The sequence below is a fragment of the Micropterus dolomieu genome, linkage group LG07 (assembly GCF_021292245.1).
Source record: "Micropterus dolomieu isolate WLL.071019.BEF.003 ecotype Adirondacks linkage group LG07, ASM2129224v1, whole genome shotgun sequence".
NCBI lineage: Eukaryota > Metazoa > Chordata > Actinopteri > Centrarchiformes > Centrarchidae > Micropterus > Micropterus dolomieu.
Window position 1 is genome coordinate 12108783 of NC_060156.1, and position 26409 is coordinate 12135191.

General features: G+C 38.9%; 1 long non-coding RNA gene across 6 annotated transcripts in view; it reads left to right on the forward strand.

Moving 5' to 3' along the window:
* The window catches only part of LOC123973911, a 139496-nt gene extending 113483 nt beyond the window's left edge, over positions 1-26013 (forward strand). For 4 of the 6 annotated variants that reach the window (XR_006825729.1, XR_006825734.1, XR_006825733.1 and 1 more), the window contains 2 exons: positions 24509-24555; positions 25866-26013. This is a non-coding gene — a long non-coding RNA (uncharacterized LOC123973911). Of the gene's footprint in view, positions 1-7987; positions 8116-23539; positions 23596-24508; positions 24556-25865 lie in introns of those variants that run through there. The other 2 variants (XR_006825731.1, XR_006825730.1) reach the window with 2 other exon arrangements.
* Positions 26014-26409: the final 396 nt, after the last annotated feature.

Genomic DNA, 26409 nt, shown 5'->3' on the forward strand with positions numbered 1-26409 from the left:
CAGAAATAAATGAGCTAATCTGATGGCTGTGTAGGACTTCCACCAGATATTAATTCATCAGGAGGCCAGAGAGTGCAGACAGATACAAATTCCTGCTTTAATTATGTATGGGAGCTATGCTGGAAACAGGAGACACCTCTACTACCAGGACTATTTCTCAGAGCAACTTTATGAACCCCTTTGATTCCATCGTTATTTTGTTTTCCTTTAGATATAATACATGTCCCTCCTGTTTTCCCCAAACACTCAAGACAAAATAGATTTTTCCTCTTTATAGCAATGCTTTCACATGAGACATTTGATAATGAACAAGTGGAAAAATAACCTTTGCCACATTAAATTATATTGTTTTCGATTTGCAATTTTTATGAGGCCTTTCTGGAGCCTGTTTGATGTATTTTGTTCCCACTTGGAGCCTCAAATGGCCCTTTCCGACTGGCAGGCTTATCAAAACCCATGGAAGCTTTATTGAATGAGTGACCACTGGGTATCTAAACAGAATGCAGAGCTATTGATTTTGGAGAAGTGTCTAGTAGACAAGGGCTTGTCCCGATTATTTGATTGATTAGCTTGATACTGGTCTGCCTCCTCATCCTCGTCCCCTGGCCAGTTAATAGCACTGTAATCCCAATACACTGCAGTATTTCTAATCCATCATCATTATCATGGCTGTACTCAGCACAAGATTAGTCCATGAGGGTTTTTTCCCTTTTTTTGCATTCCTCAATATCAGCTCTGCCTTCTATATGCTATAAGGAAAAGAATTTAGAGAAAGTCGGCTTACACAATCCATTTGATCTGCTGTTAAGTGCAAGGAAATGATTGTAAGCTATCAGTGCTGTGAAGTAAGTAAGTGCAAGTACAGCACTTAAGCACAATTTTGAGGTACCTGTACTTTACTTGAGAATTTCCATTTGATGCTCCTTTACAGTTCTACTCCACTACATTTCAGAGGGAAATATTGTACATTTTACTCCTCTACATTTAGCCTATCTGAAAGCCATAATTGTTACTTTTCAGATTAAGATTTTACATAAAAAAAATATGATGAGCTTGTAAAATACAGTGAGTTGTACAGAGTGTTGCTCCCAACACTTCTGGCTTGTTATCCCTTGCAAAAAAGCAGCGTGTAGTTGGGGGCCTCACATTTCAGACAGATGTGAGATGTTGTTTCCACATTTCACTTGCATAAAAAGCAAAGATTAGAGATTCATGGCTTTCCATGAAATGTTGTACAGACATTCATGTTTCCTAAACAATGTCTCCTCCTGAATTGTCCTTCGCGCCATCAAGATGTTGACACTTGCAGTTTTGAGTGAAATGTCTCAAACACTATTGGATCTGAGGGCATGAAATTTGGCACATTAATGTCCCCCTCAGGATGACTGTTAATCACTTTGGTGAGCCTTTAACTTGCATCTAGAGCCACCAAAAGGTCAAATATTTAATTTGTCCAATACTTGAACAAATACCAAAACCAGAAACCTATCAACCTCAACTTACTTAAAGCTTTATGATAATTATCAAATGTTAGTATGCTAAACTAAGGTGTTGACCATGGTAAACATTGTACCTGCTTAGCATCAGCATGTTAGCATTGTCATTGTGAATGTGTTAGCATGCTAACATTAGCATTTAGCTCAAAGCACAGATTTGCTGGTGTACAGCCTCAATGAGTTGCTATGACTTTAGACTTAGTGTTGTTTCTTCTTTAATACCTCAGTAATCATCTCAAGACCCTTCAGATTTATCTTGTGACCCTTTGGTGTTGGTTCAACTCCGAGGTTAGGAACCATTGTACTATACCTACAATAACTGTATATATAAAGGAAGTAAAACTAGCTACAAATCATCCAAATACTGCAGACTACTTACACAATGATGCATTTATGACACCTAATAATCTAATAATAATAAACCTGGTAATATATATAATAAATTTAATGATATATAATAATATGCCTCTACCTTACTACAGATGTGTGTACTATTACTGAAAAAGAATTTTGAATGCAGGACCTTTACTGGGAGATTTTTAAATTCTTGCATTGATGCTTTTACTCAAATAAAGTGAGTGCTTCTTCCATCACTGGAATAGATAGAAAATAAGGTAGAGAAAGGGTTGCTGGGGATGTGTCACAGTGGTTCTCCAAATCAAGCCTCAGACTACATCTGGCTTCAGGCAGTGTGGCCACGGATGGCAGGGTGACATGTGGCGTATGTCTGGGCGAGACCCTGGTAAAAGTCCTGTAGTCACAAAATGAGCAGAGAGAGCCTGAAGCCTGAGAAAAAAAAGGGAAAGGAAGCGGACTGAGGGGAGCATGGGGGATATAAGTGTGAAGTGATGGAGCGAGAAGCCTTGACTGGCGGAGTCCACGCGGTCTCCGTCCTTGCCTGTGGTACTGCCCTGGCTGTGGTCTTCACTCATTTGTCTAAGAACGTGGAAAGAAGGGGATGGGGGAGTGTGAAGAAGGGTCACACCAGAGGGGTTTGTCACATTGTGTGGAGGTGACACCTCAGAAGACCTACTGGCCCCCATAGTGGACAGCAAGTGTCTCCCCCAGTACTCCCCTTAAGGGAGAAGGGTCTCCATGACTTCTCACAGTCACACCAGAGTCTTTGCATGTCTAGCAGCAGATCTCTACTCCACTGTACTCAGTTTTACTCTACTGGAGTCTCCACTGACTGGATTGGCATGTTTAAAGACTCTCTTTGTTCAGTTCCTGCAGCCTGAAGTGGACTCTCTTTTCTGTTTTTGTGGTGAAATCTTTCCACAGAACACAACAGTTCCATTCCCCAACCATGAGTCAGCCGAACAAAGGAGGCATCAGTGTCGCTCACTCTGCCTCTGGAATTAAAGAATGAAAAACTTTTTTTCACTGAATATTTTCAGTCCAATCTTTTAGCCCTCACATCCAAAGGAACGTATTCCCTTTGTTCACTGTGATAATTCTTTTGGAGCTGTACATTGTACTGACATGTTTACCTTCAGTAGAAGTGTTAGTTGAACCTTTTCACCCATCAAAATAATCAATTGGACTGTTGAATCCATTGTGCCAGGTCTTCCAAGGTTAATACAGCTCAAGAGACATTGTTTATCATGCATAACTTTCATTTTGAACAAGTATAAATGGGTATTGTCTTCATCTGCGTGCTTTTTATTGCCCAAGTGAGGCTTTCTGCTCCAAAGCTACTCTGCTGTCATAAATGTTTAAAAAATGCCCTTTGATAACGAGTTTGTCATTGTTTTATTCAGAAATATCAACGAGCCCATTATAGTGGCAGGTATTTTTTCAATCGATACACAATAGCGCATTAATATTTAATTCTTTATATGTCACTACGATATAAGAAAAAGTGGATTGTTGAGAAGCAGCAGCTGGAGCTTGTTTATTTTCCTGCTGTAGCAGTGAAATAGGGAGAATAGACAACTCATTTGTGCACACAGAGGCACACAAGTTACATATATCTGCGGGATGTGTGTGTCATACCACAGGTGTCCATATGTTTATGTTCACCAACACGCCTGTCTCTGTTGTCTTTGTCTAAGACAGAAGAGGAGATGTCTCATCACCCTGGAGTGTTTTTTGTCCTCTAGTCTTAAAGCCTTACTCCAAGGACATGCGGAAGGAACACCAATCTCCATATTACTGACAATGAACTGGTGACCAGCGTCTGAAATTAACTTTTTTCACTGCCTGTCACTGTGGCAAGCAAGTTTTTTCATTCTTCATTTATTTCGTTAAGCCATCATTAAATATAATTACACATATATTTACACAAAAACATTTCATGCATGTTTGCATATAAAAAGGACTCATGTATTTAGTACATAACAACCCCTTCACCTTACTTAGAAGAAGAAGATACTTTTATTGTCACATACATGTTGAGAAATTCGTTCTCTGCACTTTAACCCATCCCCTCAAGGGACCAGGGACCAACTCCAGGTTTTTTTTCAGTGCCCAGTCAATTGCACTGACTGAAGAACTAACATGTTTTTGATGGTGGGGATAACCGGATGGAACCCGGAGGAAGCCCACGCAGACACGGGGAGAACCCGCGACCTTCCAGTGCTATCCACTGGAATACTGGAACACTGTGCCTTAACAAACAGATATTTTAAAGGTACCAACAGACGACAAGAAACACAAATTCAAAGCAGTGTATTGAGAGTCAGTGCACAATACAAAACCACAGTTCAACCACCAATGAATGTGTAAGTCTTTATCTCAGTTCAAAACAACAGTCCATATATAAAAAAAAAACCCTCTTCTGGATCCCAACAAGCAAACAAAAAATTTTTAGTTAATATACAAAAGTTGGCCTACGAAAATAAAACCAAGCTTAGTCATTCTCCGACAACACTGGAGTTACCTCCCATAGTTCAGCATGTGCTGCTGGCAAGCAACACACTGGTTGTCACTCAGGAAGGATTGTGCCTCTTCCAATGGTGAGTTTGGTTTGAAACGCTGCCATATATATTCCCTGAGCTGAGTGCTGGCTAGTGTGCAGTTGGTGACTCAGGCGCTTGTGCTGATCACCACAATAAACTAACGTTACTAAATGTGTCTTTCTGTTGTGCATTTTCCTTATCTGCCAAAGTGGTGGATGGCCTGATGATTTTACCCACCTTTGCCAACAATTTACTCAGATTCGGCAGGAGACGGGTGCTAATTCCAGACCCTGCTGGTGACCATCTAGTGTCACATGATCACAAATATTTTACAGACCACTTTTGTTTCAAATCCAGTAATACTAATAATAGAAAGCTATTTCTGTGTAGTGGCTGTGAATGTAAGGTACACAATATTGGCTGAGAAACTGTTTTTTCCTACCTCTTACACAATGACACAGCTCACAATGATTGTTGGTGAACTTACAGTGCATTGAAACAATTTTGGCTTACTCCAAAGACAATTTCCTAACCTCCTGACCTGGGGACCATTTAAGACACACTCACTAAGTGTCATGGTTTTGGATTTAACAATTATTTCCTGTTTAATTTGGTTATATATGTTTTTTATATAAAGCCCCGGACCCAAGCCCTGGCTGAGAACTGCATTACCTGTGTGGGTCACGGATTTTCTCGACCCTGGTTCTCAGCTTGATTCCCGCACTACATAGTATTCAACCAGCTAGCTGGCATCAATCTACCTGCATCTTGGCATACTAGCCAACTCAATATCCAGAATTCACCTTTTGAGGGGACCTACCTGGCCATTTTCTCTGGGTCCTGTGGAAGTCACAAGAGGAGACATGGTCAGGGAGACAAAACAGCCCTGCTGTACAGATACAGAGCCACAGAGCAGCCCTGAGACTCAGCTGGTCAATGCTCCTGTGACTGCACTGGCTAGCTGCACCATATTACACAATATACACAATATTGCCCAGTGCCACGGAGGCGACCCCTGTCCTGTCTAGTTCTCCGTCTGTGGCCCAACCGACTCCTGCTCACTGTGACAAGTCGATGATCCAGCCAACAACTGCTCCTGCAGCTAATCCCTGCACCTGATAAACAGTTCCCATAGCCAGAAAGACTAAGACTCTTTACGTGTGTAAAGAAGTACTTTTTACCACAGAGACCCAGCTTATACCAAATCCAATCAAACACAAATGTGGCTGGGAAGTCAGTGAGGGATCCTGATCTTCTATACCAGCAACTCCTATTGTGCAGAAGGAAGTGGGATAGCATTAAAAATGTCACTAAATGTGTGTGTTCATGCTTTTCAGAGTCAAGCTGTACTTATATCAATCAATTTTCTATTCATTATTTTTCTTGTCAACAAATCCCATCAAAAGACTGAAGATAAATGTGATCATTATTTTCTGACTTCCCCTCCGTGTCTGTGGCACTCAAACTCAGACCTTTTAAGTCTTCAGTAGGAACGGAAGACTTTAATCCCAAATATATTCTTTCATTTTGAAAAGGTTATTTTCTAAAACACCTGGGCACTAGTTTTTAGCAAACAATTTTTAAACAGAAAGAATGTGCATAGTGCAAGACTCAGATTAACATGTGATACGCAATTGAATAAATAGACCAGCAGGTCAATGAGCAACAGTGTGGCTCATTGATGTGTTGATGTCATCATTTTTGTACAACAATGGAGGTTTAGGGCACAGATGAAAAAGATATATCAGGCTTTGGCTACATAAGCAATACTTATTAGTGGGATCAATTCATTGCTGATTATGGTCCATGAACTATTAAAACGTGAAAGAGGTTGTTTAATATTCTACAGTAGATAACAAACCAGCCACTGCAAAACTTTAGAAAACTTTCTAGAAGAGGCAAAAGTTGAACCATAACAAAGAACAGGGATTTGTCCTGCAACAGTGTGTGTGCAGCTAAAACAAGATTCAAAGACATAAAAATGTTTGGCAGGTTTCGGAGACTACGAAACATGGACAATGATGTATGGACATCTGTAGGTGATGGACTGTGAGTGAATAAGCCTAAGTAGGTGAGCAGTGAACAGATGTGCTCAAATAGTAACAGCGCCTGCTGTCATCCTGCACAGTGTCTCTGTCCTCCTGACAATACACACATATCATCAAGACAGTCCATGCCATGTTAGACTTCAAATGAACTGTACAGTGACCTGCAAATGACAAGCACGGAGAGTTGCAGCCCCCTGCGACTTTGGTGTGAATGAGTTTTAACCCTTTGTTAGCGAGAAAGAGGGGAAGAAAGCATAATCTATGATCCCAATGTTTCTGGAATGTTTAAAAAGGTCAATATGCTGATATTTTTGACAGCGCTTGACCTTTTATGAAAAAAAGTAACAAAACCATTGGAATTGAAATAACTTCTTTGTTTAGTTCTGGCACATAATGTATCACAGTCAAAGCATGCTGTCTCCCCGCAGCATCTGCCCATGAGTGACTTGACTGTTAATCCGTCGTATTGATCTAATATCAAAAGGTGCTATTTAAATGCAGCATAACTCCCTAGGAGCCATGATCTGTCAGTAGGCGCTGTTTGGAGTCTGGCTGAATAACTAATGCCTGTTTTGTCTGTCGGTGTGTCCAGGTGGCCCAACATCTGGCCTCTATCTACAGAGGCAGGGCCCTACGAAGTGGTCAGGAGGGCTCAAAGAGCAAGTCAGTTAATTTGTAATATAATATATAATATATATAATCACAAAGTATTTTGCAATAAAAAAAAACAAAGCAACAGACATTAGAAGAGTAAAGGATCATAGTAGTAAAAAATGGATCCAAAGTCCAGAGAGAGAAAAGTAAGTTTCCTTCAGTTTTGAGGCTGGAGCAATAAAAAACCTCAGATATCTGCTGGTGATTCGGGGCTGCAGAAACTACTGTAGCTCTCTAATGTAGGAAGGCGCCTGACCATGCAGAGCTGGAAGTGATAACAAGAATCGTGAATTAAGAAATCAAGAACTCAAGATCAGTGTCCTAAGAGACCTTTTTAGAAGACCTGGTCAAAAGCCTTGAAGTGATCCAGTGATGTCTTGCTAAGGTCAGGTGAAAAGGTGCCCAGCTGCTGACAGCTTGGATCGAAACTTCCTTTCAAAGAGCAAGCGGTGGCATATTGATAATGGCATCAGATTACATATTGATAATATGAGTGATCTTTGTACCTTCTGACTAATCATACCTTCTTTGAGGTTCTCTAAGGCCCCTTTTCTACTGTAGGAACTTAATAACCTGTGACTTACCATGTAGCCACAGTCCTGTAACTTCCTGTAACTTCGACACTGAGCAAGGAGGTGCTCTAATTGCGTGTTCCAGATACTCTCTGGGATGGGGGGGGTTTATAGTGCTGACCGTGCCGTTATTGGTCCTGCAGATGTGTTGTAACTCTAATTGTTTGCCACAAGTTATACTACTGATTTGTGCATACATAAGTAGAAAAACGATGATGGGCACTTGTTACCAATGCAACAGCTCATATGCAGATTCAACCAACATTCATAAAGCAGGTTGTGTGACTCTTTGATCCTTTTCTGTTCTCTTACTCCAGATGGGGCAGTGCAGTGGAAACCGGGCTTATGATGTTAAAGACTGTGTACAGCCATTGTGGCAGACACTGCTGGGCTTCCTGTGCATGCAGGCAGCAAAAGAGGCTCTTCCTTGAATTGTGAAGCTTATGGCAAGGCTTGCAAAACGAAGTCAGCATATGCCTGAGGTTTCATATTCAAAATGTCTAAACGTCAAAAAACCGTGTCTGTTATATTTGCCTTCTGTTTAGCTCACCATACTTTATAAAGACTGATGATTTAGTGTACAAATGTGTTCACAATGTGTAATGTTACTGTGTCAAATTAAGCCTGACAACAGCTTGTGCATTACTGTCTATTTAGAATGGATGTTTTTGACAGCACCATTCACACTGGCAGTAATCCCAGCACACATCTCCCCAACTAGCTACTTCAATTCCAGCACTGCTGTTCCCGCACATGCATTAGATTGACCTCACATTAACCCAGATACATTTGATCTTTAAGAGCCATAAATTGGCTTTTGTCATTACCATAGGTTAATTACTGAGATTTGCTCTGTACCGTTGCTACACTGAGATTGCAATAATAAGCACCACACAAAAGCCATTCACACCGCCTGCATGAGCACTAAATAGGCATTGTTTTGATCTTTCTGTTCCTGTTGGGAGTTTTGTTTGTATTGGTCTATTATTAGCACTCCAGCTAGCAGTACTTTTGATACACTTTGATTCTGCTGAGCTTAGTTAGAAACCTTGCCCTTCCTGTCATTCTCTCCTTAATAAGTCATCTGACGTGCAGCCCTGATGTGGATCTGATTGCTGTCCTTGCATTCCTCACAGCACCTTTATGAGACCTTTGTTCAAGAACTTTCAAATGCAAATGATATTTCTAACAGTTCACACAGTTTTGTGTTAGATTTTTAAAATCTGATTTCCACTGATTTTTCATTCATTCATTTGCTTGAATTATCTAAAATAATAATGGGCCCTATTTCTGGCATGGTACTTAACATTGCTCATTGCATAATGTCTCAGTTTCCACAGAATCCACCGGTACTACAAATGCGCTCACAGTACTAAAGCGATCTTCTTATATAAATGCATGTCAAATTGAATGACCAGAATGGCCTTTCTCCTTCCATGAGTCCAAGCAGGAAGCCATGGCAGCAGTCAAGTGGTACCTTCTTAAGAAGAACTAACTGACACATGTGCGTTCACCTTCTTTCCTTTTTAGAGATACAAGTGAGGTTCTATTAAGACAATTATTATTATTAAATTAAATTAAAACAAAAATAAATTAGCAACTATTTTGATAATTAATTGTTGTTAAACAAATGTTTAAGTCACTTCCAAATATTTGAGTAAATTACAATTTGATGGTTCCAGGTTCTCAGATGTAAGGATGTGTTGGTTTACCATGTCTTACATTATAGTAAATTTAATGGTTTTGGGTTTTAGAAAGTTGCTCAGACAAAATACCTGGAAAATTGGCATTTTATAAAATGTTTTCAGATGTTTTATAAACCACACTATCTGCTAGAAAATCTATTAATTAAGTATTAAGTAATAATCAGCAAATTAATAAATAATGAAAATAATTGTTAGTTACAGTCGTAAGTTCAAAGTCCAATTATTTTGGATTGTGCAAACAGTGGAAAGTAATATTGTTTTCACATACTGTGTGCACAGTTTACAGCCTTTATTCTTTTAATTATGTACCTGCACATTGCTTTTAATGATTTTTATTGTCACAACAACCTTACTGGATATAGATATCAAGTTCTGTATTTTCAAATGCGGAACAATTACAGTGAAGCAGTAGTTGGCAATGAAATTCTTTCATCTCACTTATGTGACTCAAAAAAGTTACGTAAGTGAAATCTAATTAAAAAGTGCAGCAGTTAAAATATAAGAATAAAATATAACATAAATTTGAAGTATTTATTATATACTGTGATGCTTACAGGAAAAAACAGTAAGTAACCAGGTAAGTAAGCAGGATATTTATGTACAGTACCAGTAAGTATAAGTAGTATTTAGTCTCTTAATTATTCATTCTTTCTTTCTTTATTGTTAATTGGGTTACATCGATGTATGAGTATACAGTTTTCTTTATTGATTAGAGGCTGCTTTCATTGTAACCTGACCAATCCTGTCAGAGTGTCAAGAGATTTAAATAATGAATGGAGTTATGCAGTTCTGCCTTGTGCGTAAATGCACAAAGCATCTCTCTTAATGGGGAGCATCTTATTATCTGAATGATGTGCCCTTTAAATAGCATGAAAATCCTGCTCCATCAACTTTAGACCAGGTTGGTCAATGATGCAATCTTTTTCTGCTGCCTCAAGATAGCAATGTGCCAACAATGCACCTGGCCACACCTCATTTTAACACCAACACTCCCGTGAGCGCACAGATGGCCGCAAGTACATTTGCTATTACACAACGTGGACGTTGGATGTGAAAATGACAAGTGCATCAACTGCAAACTAGCAATGACAGTGGCTTTGTGCTGGTTGGAAGATAGGACCATAATAATAATAATAATAATAAAACAGGCAAGCAAATATGTAACACTCACTATATGCACTATGTGCACTATGTGCAATTGTTGATGTACAGTACTAATTTTACAGTACTTTTAACCTTTACAATGCCCACTCTGCACTCATACAGCTATCTAGAGTTGTCCAGCCATGCTCACAAGTGGTAAACATGGTAAACTTTCACATCTCTGCAAATCATCCCATATGACATGAATGCAGCATAATGTGTCATGGTCTCTTGGGGCTACATACTGGTGTTCCTCGGTTCTCTTTTGACTAGTAAATGAAAAGGTTCTATTTTTTTTTTTAAAGAAATCAAAGGTTTGATCAATCATAGATGTTCAAAAATTATTAGAGGTAAAGATCAGTGTCTGTGTGTGTGTGTGAACTGATTACCAGTGGCCGTTGTTTCTCTGGTGCGCCTTCATTAGAAGTGGAGAGGTTTTAGATTTCTCTCCTTCCACAGAAGCCCTGTGCTGATGATCCTCTTTTAGCTCAGTAACCATGACACTCATGCTATCTGATATGCAGGATCAGTAACAACACTCCAGATGTAACCAGAACAGCACATCCATGTTGTTTTTCCCTGTGATGTCTCCCACTGAACGCTGTGATCGTAACCAGTGAAAGTTATGGATATCATGCAGCATATATTTCAATACATATTCAAAAAGTATAAAAATGTTATGAGGACACTGTAATGTTTTCTCCAAAAATTGACTTTACTTTACTGACAAAAATTGTTCACGGAATTTACACTTGATGTCATGAAAAAGTCATTACACTGTTAGTGCCCTGCACTTTTGAAGCGCTCAAACAACTTTCAGTGGAAACATTCAATCAGTGGCGTTCCCAAGCCACTAGGGTTTAACACTATATTTTGATCCTGTCGTTACTTCAAGCCAGTTCACCTCAGTTTGAGGAAAAGTATGGATTACCTGTAAACAGAGATTCAGGTAGTGACTCTCTAAGTGAACCTTGCTGCACTACTAATTGAGCTGTGGGTTTGCTGTAGGGGCTTGTGTGGGAGTTTCTGTTAACACATTTTCTAAATTAAACACCTTTCAGTAACAGCAAATACTGAAGAGACATTTTCATAAGAATTTTTCATCATTTCTAATGTGAAATGCCTATATTATTCTGTATTTAACCTGCTCTGAAAGGTTTTTGGACACTAGGCAGCCTCTCATCTCATATACACTTTTCCAGTGGTTGTCTCTGGAGTTTTCTTGGAGTTGGTTAGATCATTTGCGGTAATCAAACAACAATCGATAAGTTGTATTGTCAGGGGTTATGTGAAAAGACATTCAGCAGTGTTTGTAAATACCTGAAATCTTTCTGTGGGAATGGCATGGCTGTAAATGAGAGCAAAACAAAGTTCATGGTAATTACAGATTTTAATAAAGATCATCGCAAAGTGACCATGGCTCCTTATTACTTAAGCAATTTGACGATCATACCATACATTGGTGTTACCTTTAATCCACAAACCTCATTGAACCTACATGTAGAGGGACGAAAGTGAAACACGTAAATACACTTTAATCATGCCCCATTTGAGTTTTGAAGCTGAGACCCTTTACATGGCCTTTGCTTGAAGTGAGGGCTGTTTAACCCAACCTGACCTGTCATTAGAGGCTGTACATTAGTACATTACTGATTCTTGAGATAAGGGACAAAACCAGTTTTGGATCTTCATTTTTTATTTTAAATACTACATTCCTTTGAAATTGATGTATTTAAAGACAAAGGTCTTAAGAAAACTAACAAATTAAGTTTTTAAGATATTTAACTGTAACTGTGTAACTCTAACGTTTCATGTAGTTTCTAGATTCCTTTCAGTGGTTTTCCTTACTGGAAGATCAAAGAAAACTATAAGAGAATAATAATATATCAATAAGCCTCAGTAAAGCTGTTTAAATGTTCAGTGTTTTGGTATTTGTGGCATCTATTGATGAGGGTTGCGAATTGCAACCTGACTGCAGCCAAATGGCTCGGCTACCGCTCGCTCTTTGCAAGCGCAGAGGAGAAGCTAAGGTGGGCGACACGCTCAATCAGCCCTTTTGCTAAACACGTGTGGTCCTCCATTTGTCCAAATTCTAACAAGCCGATGACTACTACTACTTCTTCTTTTTCGTACATATTCTTCCACTCCTATGCTGATGATACTCAGCTCTCAGTACCAAACCACCCACTGCCTCTGCTCTCTTGCTCCCAAATCTCCTATTTCAATCTTTGTCTTTCCTTCTCTATCTTCTGCAGTCTGGGCCACTGTTTGATTTCTCTCTGTTCTTGTTCTTGTTCTTCTCTGTTGGGAGATTAACAGGGAATGTTAGCTAGCTAACTGGCATGTGTGGTTGTTTAAATAAAAAAAAGTGCTATCTATGAACTACTTTTCACCCCTGAACCACACTTCTGTAGCACATCCATGTTGTGTTGTAATGTTCTCATGAATTACTTGGTCATACCGCTTTATTCCATACATATAAACAGTTTTTGGGAGCACTTGTCAACCCCACCAGCTTGAACGTCAACTTCGTCAGACATAAAACCTGACCTATTCCATAATTTTTAACTAGGATTATCATAATGGGAAGATGTTGTTGACATATTAAAGCTGTGACTGTAGTGATATCAACATTGATTGTTTAAAATATCATAAAATTGAAAACTTATAAGTCCTAGTGTTCTACGGTTGCATCCAACTAGAGCAGGAAGTGGAAAAGGGGTCCTCAGGGTAATAGCTCACCATGACATTTCCTGATTTTTGTCAGGATAATAAAAAATCTGACGGAGTTGACAAAAAGTGAGGACGCAACTTTGAATGGCAGTTAAGTTCACTTTATTTATTGTGTGATATCTTATTTAACCAGTAATTTCACTTGATATTCAAGTTTATGCATTTGTAGCATTTTTAAACACTTTATTTGGCAGTTTGACATTGTTAAGTCTTGCTGAGGACAGGTTAATTTACATGTACTTTCCAAGTATGAAGCCTGCATTTGAACAAATTCTAATGAAATTATTTATTAAAAGTATGAAAATAATTTCATGATTATACACAGGTCTTTTAAATGTAACTTTTAAAGTATTTTTATTATTATTCATTTCTTGATTTTTAACGCAAATTAGACTGTTCACAGTTCAGAAAATCCATATTTATCTAATAGTGGCCCCTAATGCAGCTCTTCAGTTCTTCCTCTGTCCGAAACAAGCCCTTTCAGCTCCTTTCTCTTTGAGCCCGCCCTCCCTAAAGCTCAGTTTCTTCAAATTCGCCAACCCAGTAGCTTACCAGGGAAGTTTCTCTTAACTTAAGCAAGGACTTGATGAAAATGCAAATGAGAAATCCATGTCTGATCCTAGTATTTTGTCACCCTATGCATGTCACACAGCTCTGTGAAGCTAGGAGGCTCAGCCAGAATGTCAAACCAACCATTTTTATCCATACTAAATACACATCAAACACCAAGCATCTAAATGAGCTTATATCACAACATAAATCGCTCTGTAATCACTGTACATGGCTGCATTTATTGCCATCCATTTATCTCTCATCTCATCCTACACCACCATCCAACCACTCTAAACAAAGCTCATCTCCAGCTCTGACCAGCTGTGTAACTCATATCACTCAAATCACCAAACTCACAGACTTGTTAGCCGGATAACAATTAAAACAAACACACAAATATACATATACAGTTACAACCGCTGACTCACTTTTGCCGTTCTCACTGTTCTCAGTCCAAAAACAGCTGCTGTTTGTGAGTATAAAATAGCTCCTCGGCCGTCATCTTGGTATTGCGCAATCCCTGAGCTCCAAATCCATCCCTGACATCCAATATATCAAACGATTCGTCTGCTCAATACGAAGAGATAGAGACCACTACAGCCCTGTAGGTGGTTCTGTTCTCAAGTTGTGGGCTTGTAAAGCATGGGAGCGCTTTTGGTCAAAGGCATGTTAATCAATATTCACTGTTTTTATCAATATTTCAACATTTTGGAAGCTTTATGTTATTTGGAATGTGGTTGTGTGAACAGAAATAGTGTTTTGAAGAAAACTCCCAATAAAAGTGAACATGTAAACAGTAAATATGGCCAAAACATGGACATTCGCCTGGTAAGTTTTTGAAAATTTGTGGAATAACAGGTGATATTCAGTTGTATTATAATCAGTTGGATGATTGTTTTAATGGTGATATTGCTATTAAAATATAGATTTTATACCAGGGGAGGATGAAAATATCATATTTTCCTTTATTGCATCTCCATTTACTATTTAACATCAAAAAAATTAGGTTCATTCAGAGTTTATTCATGTTCCCTAGCTTCTGACTTATCAAAGGAGACCAGAATTATGCATCTAGTACCTAATTGTTGAGGAGTTATTCCTGATTCATTTTGGGTATGTTATTTTAAGCATTTTTCCTGTAAATAGGTTAGAAAGAAACAGAAGCATCTATAGCCTCTTTTCAACCCGGTATCATGACAAAGCGGGTTGTTATTTTAGACAGAGGCTGAAAGGAGGGCCTCCAGGAAGGGCCAGTATAAGATAGAAAATTATTAAAGTCCAGCAAAAGCTACAGTAGAAGCAGTAAGCAACTCTTTCCTCGAAACAATTGATTTAGAAATGAATGACATCCAATTGTTGAATTTCTTCCCTTGATCTGGGACGTGCCATGTCTATGGACAAACCACCAGCCTTGTCTAGCTAATTTGCATGTTGAGCTTGCCCGGTGAATTGAACTTAGAATGTTATTATTATTTGTCAGTGTTGTGTTTACAGTTTGTTTTTGCTGCCCCAAGGTAGCCAAAAATTTAGTTGAAAAGTCTGTGGAAAAATAACCAGGCAAAAAACAGGCCTGATTCTTACAACACATTAAACATGGGCTTTAGGATTCATTTTATTAATTTAACTTTATACATGGTATGTTGGCTTAGCATATGCTTTTTTATGCCATCATCTAGTTAACAGGTAAGTAGAGCAACAAAAACAAAATAACTATTTATATAACAGAAAACAGGTAATTTGTCAATCCTGGTTAAGACTGGAATATTGACATACATTTTGATTAATGTGCATTGTCTGTAATATAGATACATACAAATACATATGATGATTTGAATGAACACACTTGCACATTCTGGTAAAATAAAAGACGTATGATCCATGTCATGAACTCTCAGCTTGCTCAAGTGAAGGTGGTGACAGATCACATCAGAAGTGACCAAAAAGGAATAATGCAACGAGGACAAGTGAAGGAAAGAAGCAGGTATGAGACAAACTGTGAACTAAACACTGAATTAGCTGTCCATGTGCTGTAACAGTCGACCCTATATTAAGGTTTCACTAGAGAATTACATTTACAAGTTTTCACTTATCATCACACAGGTTGCATCTTGAACTAGGAAGGTGGAGTTATGCACTGCCAGAACAACACCTGTTCTATTATCTCACAAGATTTATGTGAAATGTGAGTATAACTCAATTTATTTTAATTCACTATTCATATGCGCAGACACGTATGTTGCATGCTTGCCTGAAAATTATGAAACACAACTATTTGTTAAATAATTAGTATAGTAATATAATGTATAATAATATAATAATTGTAGAAAAGTGTTTGGACAGTATTATGTGAGAATATTGGACTATTTTGTTTGATCAGTGATTTGTGTTGAAAAGAGAATAGGAGAGAAGGACAAGTACAGCATACACAGACCAAATGTTTTTAAGATAAACCAGCTGCACAGCTGTGAATTCACTGATAAATTTTCTTTTACAGAGGATTTCGTCGTTATTTTTTGGCTTCAGGCTTAAATTTGTACAAACAGCATCAGTTTCAGATAGTAAAAAACACACGGGTACAAATAGAAAAGTGTTGGTAAGTACATTTTTAAAGAGGTGGTATTGTGCTAATTTTCAGGTTCAAAATCTTAATTAGCGGTTGTACCAGAACAGGTTTACATGGTTTAATTTTCAAAAAACACCATATTTTTCTCATACTGCACATTGCTGCAGCTCCTCTTTTCACCCTATGTGTTGTACGCTCCGCTATTGAGCTACAGAGTGATGCATCTTACTTGTACAAAATCTTTGTTGGGAGTTGCACATGCGCAGTTCCCAGGTAAGGACTACCAGCCAATCAGAAGCAGAGAAAGGCGGGTCGTAAGAAACAAGGTAGTGTGATCCAAATCAAAGCCGCTTCAGACTGCGACCGTAACCTACCAGGTGGTATAAGTTACTCTCAAGTCCACAACATCATTGTTCCTCATCTTACCATCAGGACTAAACGTTGAACTGTTGTCGGTGTTCTGACGATCTATGCTGCCTTGCCGAAAAATGCTACCATAGCGCAAATCGATAGACTCGACTCTACTCGGCCCTGCTCCGTTTTACATTGCAGATGGTACCCAGAGATAGTACGCAGTCGTCATAGCGACGCCACACACAACTGCCTCGACGTAATGTTCAATGCGACACACACACCAGCGAACCACACAGCTTTCTCTTTTTTAAGTTAAAACGTTTCAACATTACTCAGAATGTAAAGACAGATGAGCGGTATGAAAACCTTCCAGCTGTGTTTTGCTCTGCCGTTGTTGCTGCAGCGATCTGTGTGATGGCGGGAGCAGAGGGCTCTGTGAGCGGCCGGCCGGCCTCACGCGCTCCTCCCGCGGGTTGGTACAGGCTTCCCCCACAGCCAATTTGCGGAGCTCCTCAACTCCGACAATATTCAAGCACCATCACTTCTCATAAAACTGTCCATATTCGAAATCTACACAGCTGATTTCTCACCTCAAAACTTCTCAGAAGTGGATTTAGTGATGAAATTACATACGAAAACTGTAAAATATAAAACTTTCTGTAGCTGGCCTCTGTCTGGCGCGCAATGATGATGCAGTGAATAGTGACGATTCTCTCTGAACAATCAGCAGTCTGTCGTGTTTTCACGTTACATTTTAATATCCCTCAGCTCGCTTAGAACCTTGACGGAGGTTCGGTGATACGAAAAAAAGTACCTGGAAAAAAGTACATGAAAGCAGGAACCAAACAAAGGCCAGTCGAGCCAAAGGGCCTCCGCTCAGACTAGCTTGGTTTGAGGGCGTGCCTGACCCTGCTAGCCGCTTGGCAAGCTTTATGACGCGTTTTCATTGTGACATCACAAGTAAAGGAAGTGAAGGGCTGGACTACAAACGAGCTGTTTTCAAGTGGTTCAGAGCAGAGCTTTCTGTGGGAGATGGGAACTCCCTTTGGACTGGACTTTGGGCTTTTTCACTTTGCAAACCTGTTACATGCACAAAAAAGATATATAACTCAATAAAGGACAGGGGGAAAGCCAAAAAGCATAATACCACCTCTTTAAAAGGAAAAAAAGAAAGAAAGATTTATTTTTTTGGTATTGAAGCTAAAATACGTATCATGCTCTCACCTCACTATCAAAGACACATATATTTCTCTCCTACTGTCTCTCTATACCACACACACACAAACACACCTCTTTCCTGTCTTCCTGTGACACGGGGCGGTCTTCTCCGGCTCGATGACAATGATGAATGCAATACATGAAACACATTAATGCAGCGGATTCTGGTCAATGTCAGGCCTTTCTTCACTGTGTCAAGTTAAACAAACAAGATCGAGCTAAAGCGCATGGTAATGGACCCTGCAGAGAGATAAGGCCCTTGCTACTGAAGCAGGAGGTCATGGGAATCTCAAGCTATTCTCAAACCTGAGATTGACACTCACTTAAAAATATACTCGACTCTCTGTCCAAATGGTCACACTTTTATATAATGCTATAGGCTTCTCATTTCCCTTACAAAGTTGAATTATTATGAGAAGGTGCCTTGTGTTATATATTTTCTCTGTACAGTGCTTCATCAGCAATAGGCTGTCATTGTAATAAGTGGATTCTACTTGTAGGAGATGTCTGAAGCCTTAGTGGGACGTGTTTAAAGTGTGGAGGCTTCTGACATTTTGATGACACATTCTGGTGAAATGTAAGTAATTAGGAGAGTTTTTGATTTTTAACTTCTGGTTTTAAATGATGAACCTTGTATACTTACTGTATGTCCGTCAGTGTAAAGTATCACACAGATTCTGTATAATTGGAGGATAGAAAGTGGAGGAGATTTACCACGTTGTGAAAGTGATGAATTTAAGGCCAACACATCAGAGAATTTCATTTTCATACTCATTTTTTATAATATAATTTCAAACCTCTCAACAATGTGGAATTCACAGGAAAAATGTGTGTGTGTGTGTCTGTGTGTGTGTGTGTGTGTGTGTCTGTGTGTTTGTGTGTAACATATTTTATGTATGTCTGTAAAAACTCTCAAAATGAGCATGATTGGTATCTGTGTTGGGCCATTACAACATAACACTTTTAGATGCATGTATGTTTCTAGTAAGAAGAGTATAATTTAGAGTATAAAGAAAATGCCAGGTGCTTGATGAATTAACCTGCTCAGCACTCAGTCACATCTGTTTGGGCTTGATGGGATAAAGTTTTTTTACAATGAACAACACATTAAAGCGAGATGTCAGCAGGTGATGTGCATGTATAAATATGGTACATAAAATTGAGATTCCTATATTTGTGTGGCTTCTTAGCCTACATAATAATATACTGCTAAATCAAATGTTGAAATGTGTGACAGCAGGTCTGTCAGAACACATCCCACTGTCTATGTCTGTACACTTCATTTGGCAGGCATGTTTGATTAATTTTTTTCAATAATGCATAGTTTTAACAACAAAGTGGTATTTAAATGATACAGATGCGGTTTAGTCTTAGCCTTTGTTATACTCAAGTGGCAACCTCCAGATCTGAAAAGTAAAGCCAATTTGGATGTGCCTTGTACCTGCATTGTTTCTGATGGCCAACAGGGGGAGACTCCACTGGTGGCAAAAAATTAGTCAGAGTGAGTCACTGACAAAATGACGATACTTCTCACTTGATTTTATTACCTTAGTAAACATTTTCCTAATACAGCATGTAAATTATGGCTCAATTTCGATTTTTTTCCCAGATCCGATTTTTTTGTTTGACGGTTCATTATTTCATTATTGTTTAAATGTGGCCCATATCAAACTCCAGAGCGAACTGTCCGAGGCCTGAAAGTGAACCACATGTGCAGAAGAACAACACAATGTCACACGCAGCAAGCTGTGGTAAAGAAGTAAACAGAGCCACAGAGGTTAGCTCCGGTTGCTAACCCTCCCAATTTTCACTGGAGACACCCATATTTCATTGTCCTCTCACGGGTCACATTTCTCCCCAATTATGAGTGTTTACAATTTTCTGTTCTTTTAATTACGGTTTCTCGCACTGTACAACACATCCGTCCAACTCACTAACGTTACACTCTCTCTTTCTCTCTCTCGCTCGACTGCGTCTGCTCGGACTAGTAGCATGTACATAACTTAGAAGAGAGCTCCCGGTCCGGTGGATTTTAGGTGTAAGAATGGGAATTTGTGGGCAGATGATAGCAAGGTAGAGAAGAAAGAGAGCCACATATTTAATACTGGCTTTTTGTGAACATAGCCGTAGACCAGTGGTTCCCAACCAGGGGTCCGCGCCCTCCTGTGGGGGGTGCCAGAGATCACAGGGGGTGCCCAAAGCTTTATCTGTTTTGAGGATGTCAAAAGAAATTTGATTTGCACATTTAAAAAAATCGTGATTACACACTAGATAATTTATACAAAAGTCTGTATACATTTTTTTCCTCACTTAAAATAGTCCATGATCTCGTGTGACAGATCCAAGAGACAGAACCGCGACACACCCGCTCATTGGACTGTTGAGCTCTCATAAAGAAAGTGCAACTGTGGCGTTAAGCGGCTGGGCTCGATAGCGGTGTATATTGTAGGCTATTTGTATTAACAGTAGGTTATTGTATGTCATTTTCCACCTTATAGTTTAGTGTTTATTTACTTGAATCTGCTCCTCTGCACTTCTCCCCACACTCACACACACCTAGCATGCACCTCTGGCCTCTCACCGCTGCATGTGGATCAAAACTGAAACTTAACTTTAGTGAGTAACATCTGCAGTGGTGCGTTTAATGTCGCTCCGTAATGTAACATTTCCTGCATGTCCGTTAACGTAAACAATACCAAGAAACATAACACCAGGAGATTGTTGGTGAAGGCCAACCAAGAGCTGGCACTGATTTACACAGAGCCATGGAGATATCATTTGACTCCATTGGTTCGCTATTAGTAAGTAATTACATAATATTTTTCTGTGTTGGGGGGGCTCAGCTTTTCTTAGATAAAAGTAGGGGGAGCGCCAAGGCAAAAAGGATGGGAACCACTGCTGTAGACGATAAAGCACGGTATGCTTTAGGGCGTGGCTACCTTGTGATTGACAAGTCTCTACCACGGCAACCTGTAATTAAGGACAGAGTTGATTCTCATCCACTGCACTGTGTACAGTGAACTTGTTTATGGGTGCTGTCTGTGTTTTTGTAAGAACTCTGACCCTTTCACAGTGTGTTTTCACTTCATGAAAGTAAAGGCCACACTTTGGTTGCATAAAATTGTACTTTCGAAGGAGATGGCTATGTCGTTTTCAACCTGTTTTTCACTAGCCAAAATTATCAGGCAAATTCATATTATGTTCAGGGTTGGGGAGTAACGGATTACATGTGACGGCGTTACATAATCAGGATACAAAAATAAGAATAACCTAGTTTGACCAGTAACGTTAGCTGCAGGCTAACTGAGCTAATTAATGGCAGCTAGTTAGCAGCAGTTGCTACAGCAACAAGTAAGTTAAAGCCATGCGTCCATCAGGAAACTCCATAAATCACAGAGTTGAGGCAGAGGAGATGGGGAACATCAGAGAGAAAACCAGATAATATTTTCCATCAATATCCAATCCAATCCACTTTATTTATATAGCACAATTTAAAAAACTACAAGGTTACCTTAAGTGCTTTACAGAGATAAAACAAACTAAGTTTATAATAATAGAAAACAAAATAAATAACATCAACAATGACAGCGACAACAAAGACCACAGCAGCTCTCATGGTGAATTAAAAGCCAGGGAATAAAAATATGTTTTTAAACGAGATTTAAAGGTACAGAGGGTGGGCGCCACTTTAATGTGAGGAGGTAAGTCATTTCACAGTTTGGGGGCAACTGCTGAAACAGAGCGGTACTTTTATTATATTTTAATGTGTATTTTTTCAATTTCCCTATGTTGCTTTTAAACTTTTTTATATTTCCCTGTTGCTTTTATGTTTTATGTAAAGCACTTTGAATTACCTTGTTGTTGAAATGTGCTATACAAATAAACTTCTCGTGCCTTGCCTTGCCCCTGGCCTTCAGCCTGGTCCTGGGCATGTTCAGCCGCAGCTGATCAGCAGACCTCACTGACTTTGACGGGGTGTAAGTGTGAAGGAGCTCAGAGATGTGCTAAGGTGCCAGCCCATTAAGTGACTTAAAAACAAATATTAAAATCTTAAAATGTATTCTAAAATGTACAGGGAGCCAGCGGAGCGAGGCCAGAATGGGGGTAATGTGTTCATGTTTCCGGGTTCCTGTTAAAAGACGAGCAGCTGCATTTTGGACTAACTGTAGGCGTGAAAGGGAGGTTTGGTTCACACCGATATAAAGTGTATTACAGTAGTCCAAACGGGTCAAGATAAAAGCATGAATCACATGCTCAAGAAGATCAAAAGATAAAACTGGTTTAATTTTAGATAAAAGCCTCAAATGATAAAAACTGGATTTAACCACAGTGTTTATCTGCTTGTCAAGTTTAAAATAACTGTCAATTTTGATGCCTAAATTGGTGAATACCAGTTTTACGTACTGTTGCAGGGAGCCAAGGTTTAAGGGAGTGGAATCACAAACCCGACTGGGTCCAAACACAATGACCTCCGTTTTCCTTCGTTTAAATGTAAATAATTAAGAGACATCCAGGCCTTGATATCCTTGAGACATTCAAGTAGAGGAGTCAGGGAACTGTTTGCATTTCTTCTCGGGGGTAAGTAGATTTGCAAGTCGTCCGCAAAAAAGTAGTAGGAGATACCATGTTTTTTAAAACATATGATCCAGTTTCAGGAAAATCAGTGAATAAAGTTGTGCTTTTGTACAGTAATCAGTTGTGCCCGGTTCTAGAAACACTCATTTTCAGCAGCGTCATAAAAACAAAGCTTTTCATTGGACACTAAATTAATTCAGCCCCCCCAGTGCAGGATGATTCATCAACATTTTAAAATTTTTTCAGGAAATGACACACTCTAATATATCAAGAATAGGCTACCTACAAAACAACATTTTTTGTCATTGATGTGCCAGATCCTGCCATATGACATGGCCTAGTCCAAGGCATATGAAACATTTAGGCCTAAACATCGAATTCGATGTCATGGGAATGGGAAATTTTGTTTGTTTCTCTAAAAATGCACTGCGCAGACAACGCATCTTTGATACTCTTTTGTCTTTAAATTTGCGTATTTGGTATTGAAGTAATCCAAAAGTAACTAAAAGTAATCAGGTTACATTACTTTCATTTTCTGGTACTTGGATTACGTTACTGATTACATTTTTTAACAAGTAATTAGTAATTGTATCCAGATTACATTTTTAAAGTAATCCTCCCAACCCTGATTATGTTAACGTGAATTATGGATGCCCCTCGCTAACCAAGCTAGCTAGCTCCAACCTCTTGTCCAAATATGGTCACTTCAGGTTCCACAAAACAACGACGGCATCTGCCAAAATGCCAAACTCAAAGTGGTAGTCTACATACCAATGGGTGATGTCATGGCGGCTACATCCACTTCTTTATGGTCTGTGGTTATATTTTTAGTTTTTCCATAAATAATTCTGATGTGGCCATTAGTAGTGTTTTAAATCTCAGTTTTTTTAATGATTCAAATAGGACTGCTGGTGTGCTCATTGATTTCCCTGGTTGGAAAAACATTTGACCAATCAGCTCTGTAAGTGGGTTTAAAGGTGGGGTGTGCAATTCTAATCCAATACACATCTTTTTGTCACATTCAGCAAATATCCCCTCATGGCCTGCCAGCTGTCCGTTCTGTGTGCGCTTCAAAAAAATCCCAGTGTTGGAAAAGAATTGCTTTCTTCACCCGCTGCCATCAAAATCCGTGCATCATCCTTTCCAAAAGGTTTCTAAATGCTTGATATTTGTTAGATTAATTCAGCCAATGCTAAATGAGATACAAATTTAAATATCCTACAATAGGTGCATGTGATTGGTTCCAAGAAATGTTATTGTCTTGCATTTTATTAAGCTTAATGGCATGTTGTATTTGATGCTGGCTTTTAATTTCTGTATCTGTCCGAGCAGTTGGTGCTTTTATTACTATTAATTTATTACTTGGGTGTTGTCTGGTTGGCCACTTGCATTTATAGAGTAATAAGGGAATGTATTTAATACCCCCCTGCTTTCAGTTGCTGTGTGAATTGTGAGCATGAATCAAGGGGGTTGATTAAACCGTACTGTCTCAAGCTTTTAAGTGTGCTTAATTTCACACCATCTATAAATAAAGCAATTATTTTCTTATGCACACTGTCAAAGTGAAGGCTTCATATGTTTGGTTCTGCTGTGACAAATGTATATGAAGACTGTTTCAAAGAGTTATTGTGCATCTTTAGTTCTCTTCTGGTTAATCCACTTCCAGTGTTGACTATGGGTGCTTTCATTAAGAAACCAGGGCTGTTTTTTGTTTTTACAAAGCTCAAATTATGAGGGAATTGTATTTTGAATGCTGTTTAAGCCAGGGAGTTCTAATGCATACTTTTGTTGGGCTTAATCTACAGATTGTTGTGGCTAGCCACATGGGTATTATGCAATGGAAACTCCTCAAAAGAACAAACAGGGAAATTCTCAAGACTGTGTGTGTGGGAGGGCTTATCCGTGCGTCTGCTGCCAGTTCGAACACTCGAGGATGCTTCATGTTGAATGGATTTATGCTTTTATTTCTAATCTTCACTGTCTCTCTCTTGCAGTTGGGCAAAGTCTTGTCTTGATCCTGACCAAGGCGACGAGAACTAAAGTAAGCTGCTGTGATCACTTTCAGCCTCAAACTGACTTTGGAATAAATTATAGTGACTATTATTATTATTATTATTATTATTATTGTTAGCTATGCATATACACATAACACATTCACATCTCATTTGTGTATTTTAACTTTGTCTTCAGTGAATATATTTTTGAGTAAGATAAAAGCTTAATAACACAACAACATTTGGCTAACTGCTTTAGGAACACCTCCGCTGTGTACACACTCAAAATGGCGTTGTGTATAATCATGCATGCCTACTAGAGGACCTAAATGGGAAAATAATGAGCTAGTGTTCATGGATGGGAGGTTTCTACTTAACATTTTCCTCCGAAGCAAATGGGCTAAAGTCAAAATCAACCTGGATAGAGGCCCGTCAGACCCCAATATAAAAGTTGATCTAGACTGTTAAAAAAAGACTGTGCACACAGAGGTATAATGGCCAGACTGTCTCTATTAAGGCTAACAGCTCCCGTCTCCTTCAAGGTGGTCATTTAGTAGTGCTGCTCATTCAGCCTAATCAATGGTTGAAGCCGCAGCGAACCATTAAATAAAAAAGGGGCTAGAGATGAGGTGCTTCTGATTGGGGTTAATTGGATGTAATTGGAATTTATACTGTACAGTGGACGACTCATTAAGAACACATTTAAAAATAATGTCATTTGAGCTCAGGTCATTTAACCATTTTTACACTGAAAAAGTGTAAGGCAGGAGTTGGGAAAAAAATGGCATGGCTGGTGTAATTCTGTCATTGTGACTGCCTACAGATTGTATATGCCGCTAAATGCAAAATGTCACTTATTGATTTGTTAGTTTGTGCTTCTCGCTTGGTTCAATTTGCTGATTGAAAAACAATTTGATTTATTATAGATGCATCTGTTAAACTAAGTTAACACTTTCCTTGAAGTCCCCCTATTTAGTATCATATTATATGCAGTATATAAACATTAATGCATGGTTTATAACAAATTATAGTATAGTTATATATAGCCGAAAAGTGTTTATTAATGTATTTCAACTCCTCCTGTAGTCACTAGTCAGTGAGTGCTGCTGTATGAACATAATACAGTAAAATGCAGTTGTATTAATATAAATTGTCTTTTTAGGAGAATTGTTGACGCATACTGTACATTAATAAACATTTAACCCTTTAATCTGCTTATAACTCCATTATAGCATATATTAGAGTATTTATAAATACTGCTTAAAAATGATAAATACGGGTTAAAGTAGAGTGTTAAAGCTATGTTTGATCTGACAATTCCCTTTAAATTGCTAAATGTATTTTTTATTCTTTCTAGAGTTTTGACCAGTTTGCATCCTGTGTTGGACAGCTACTTGAAGCCCTGTGCCATGAGACAAGCTCAGACGGATGGATTTCAACACTAATCCGTTTGATGTAAGTGAATTTAGGTTCTAATTCATGGGCTTGTGCACTGTACAACAAGCCAGAATCAGCAACACACGGCCCATAAATTCAAGAGGAGAGCGAGAGGGAGAGAGACAGAGCGTGGGATGAGAGAAGGGGGTGGAAGAATATGGTGTTTAACTGGAAGGCAGTATGTTTTATCAGTCACTGGCACCATTTAGCTGACAAAAATGAGCAGGCCCAGCTCTGGGAATAGGGCCTAGGCACCGGGTGTTCACCAAATCCTCACAAGAAGAATATCAGCACTTCTCACATGCTGCTGCCTGATATCCACTGCTGTAGCTGAAAACTATCTCCATTGTCCAGTTTGATTGCCTGAATCAAACTGATTTACTGCAAATCCATCTGAGCTTTGATAAATCTATTACAGTTTCATTTCGCTGATTTCATTAACGTGAATAAAACCAGCCATGCTT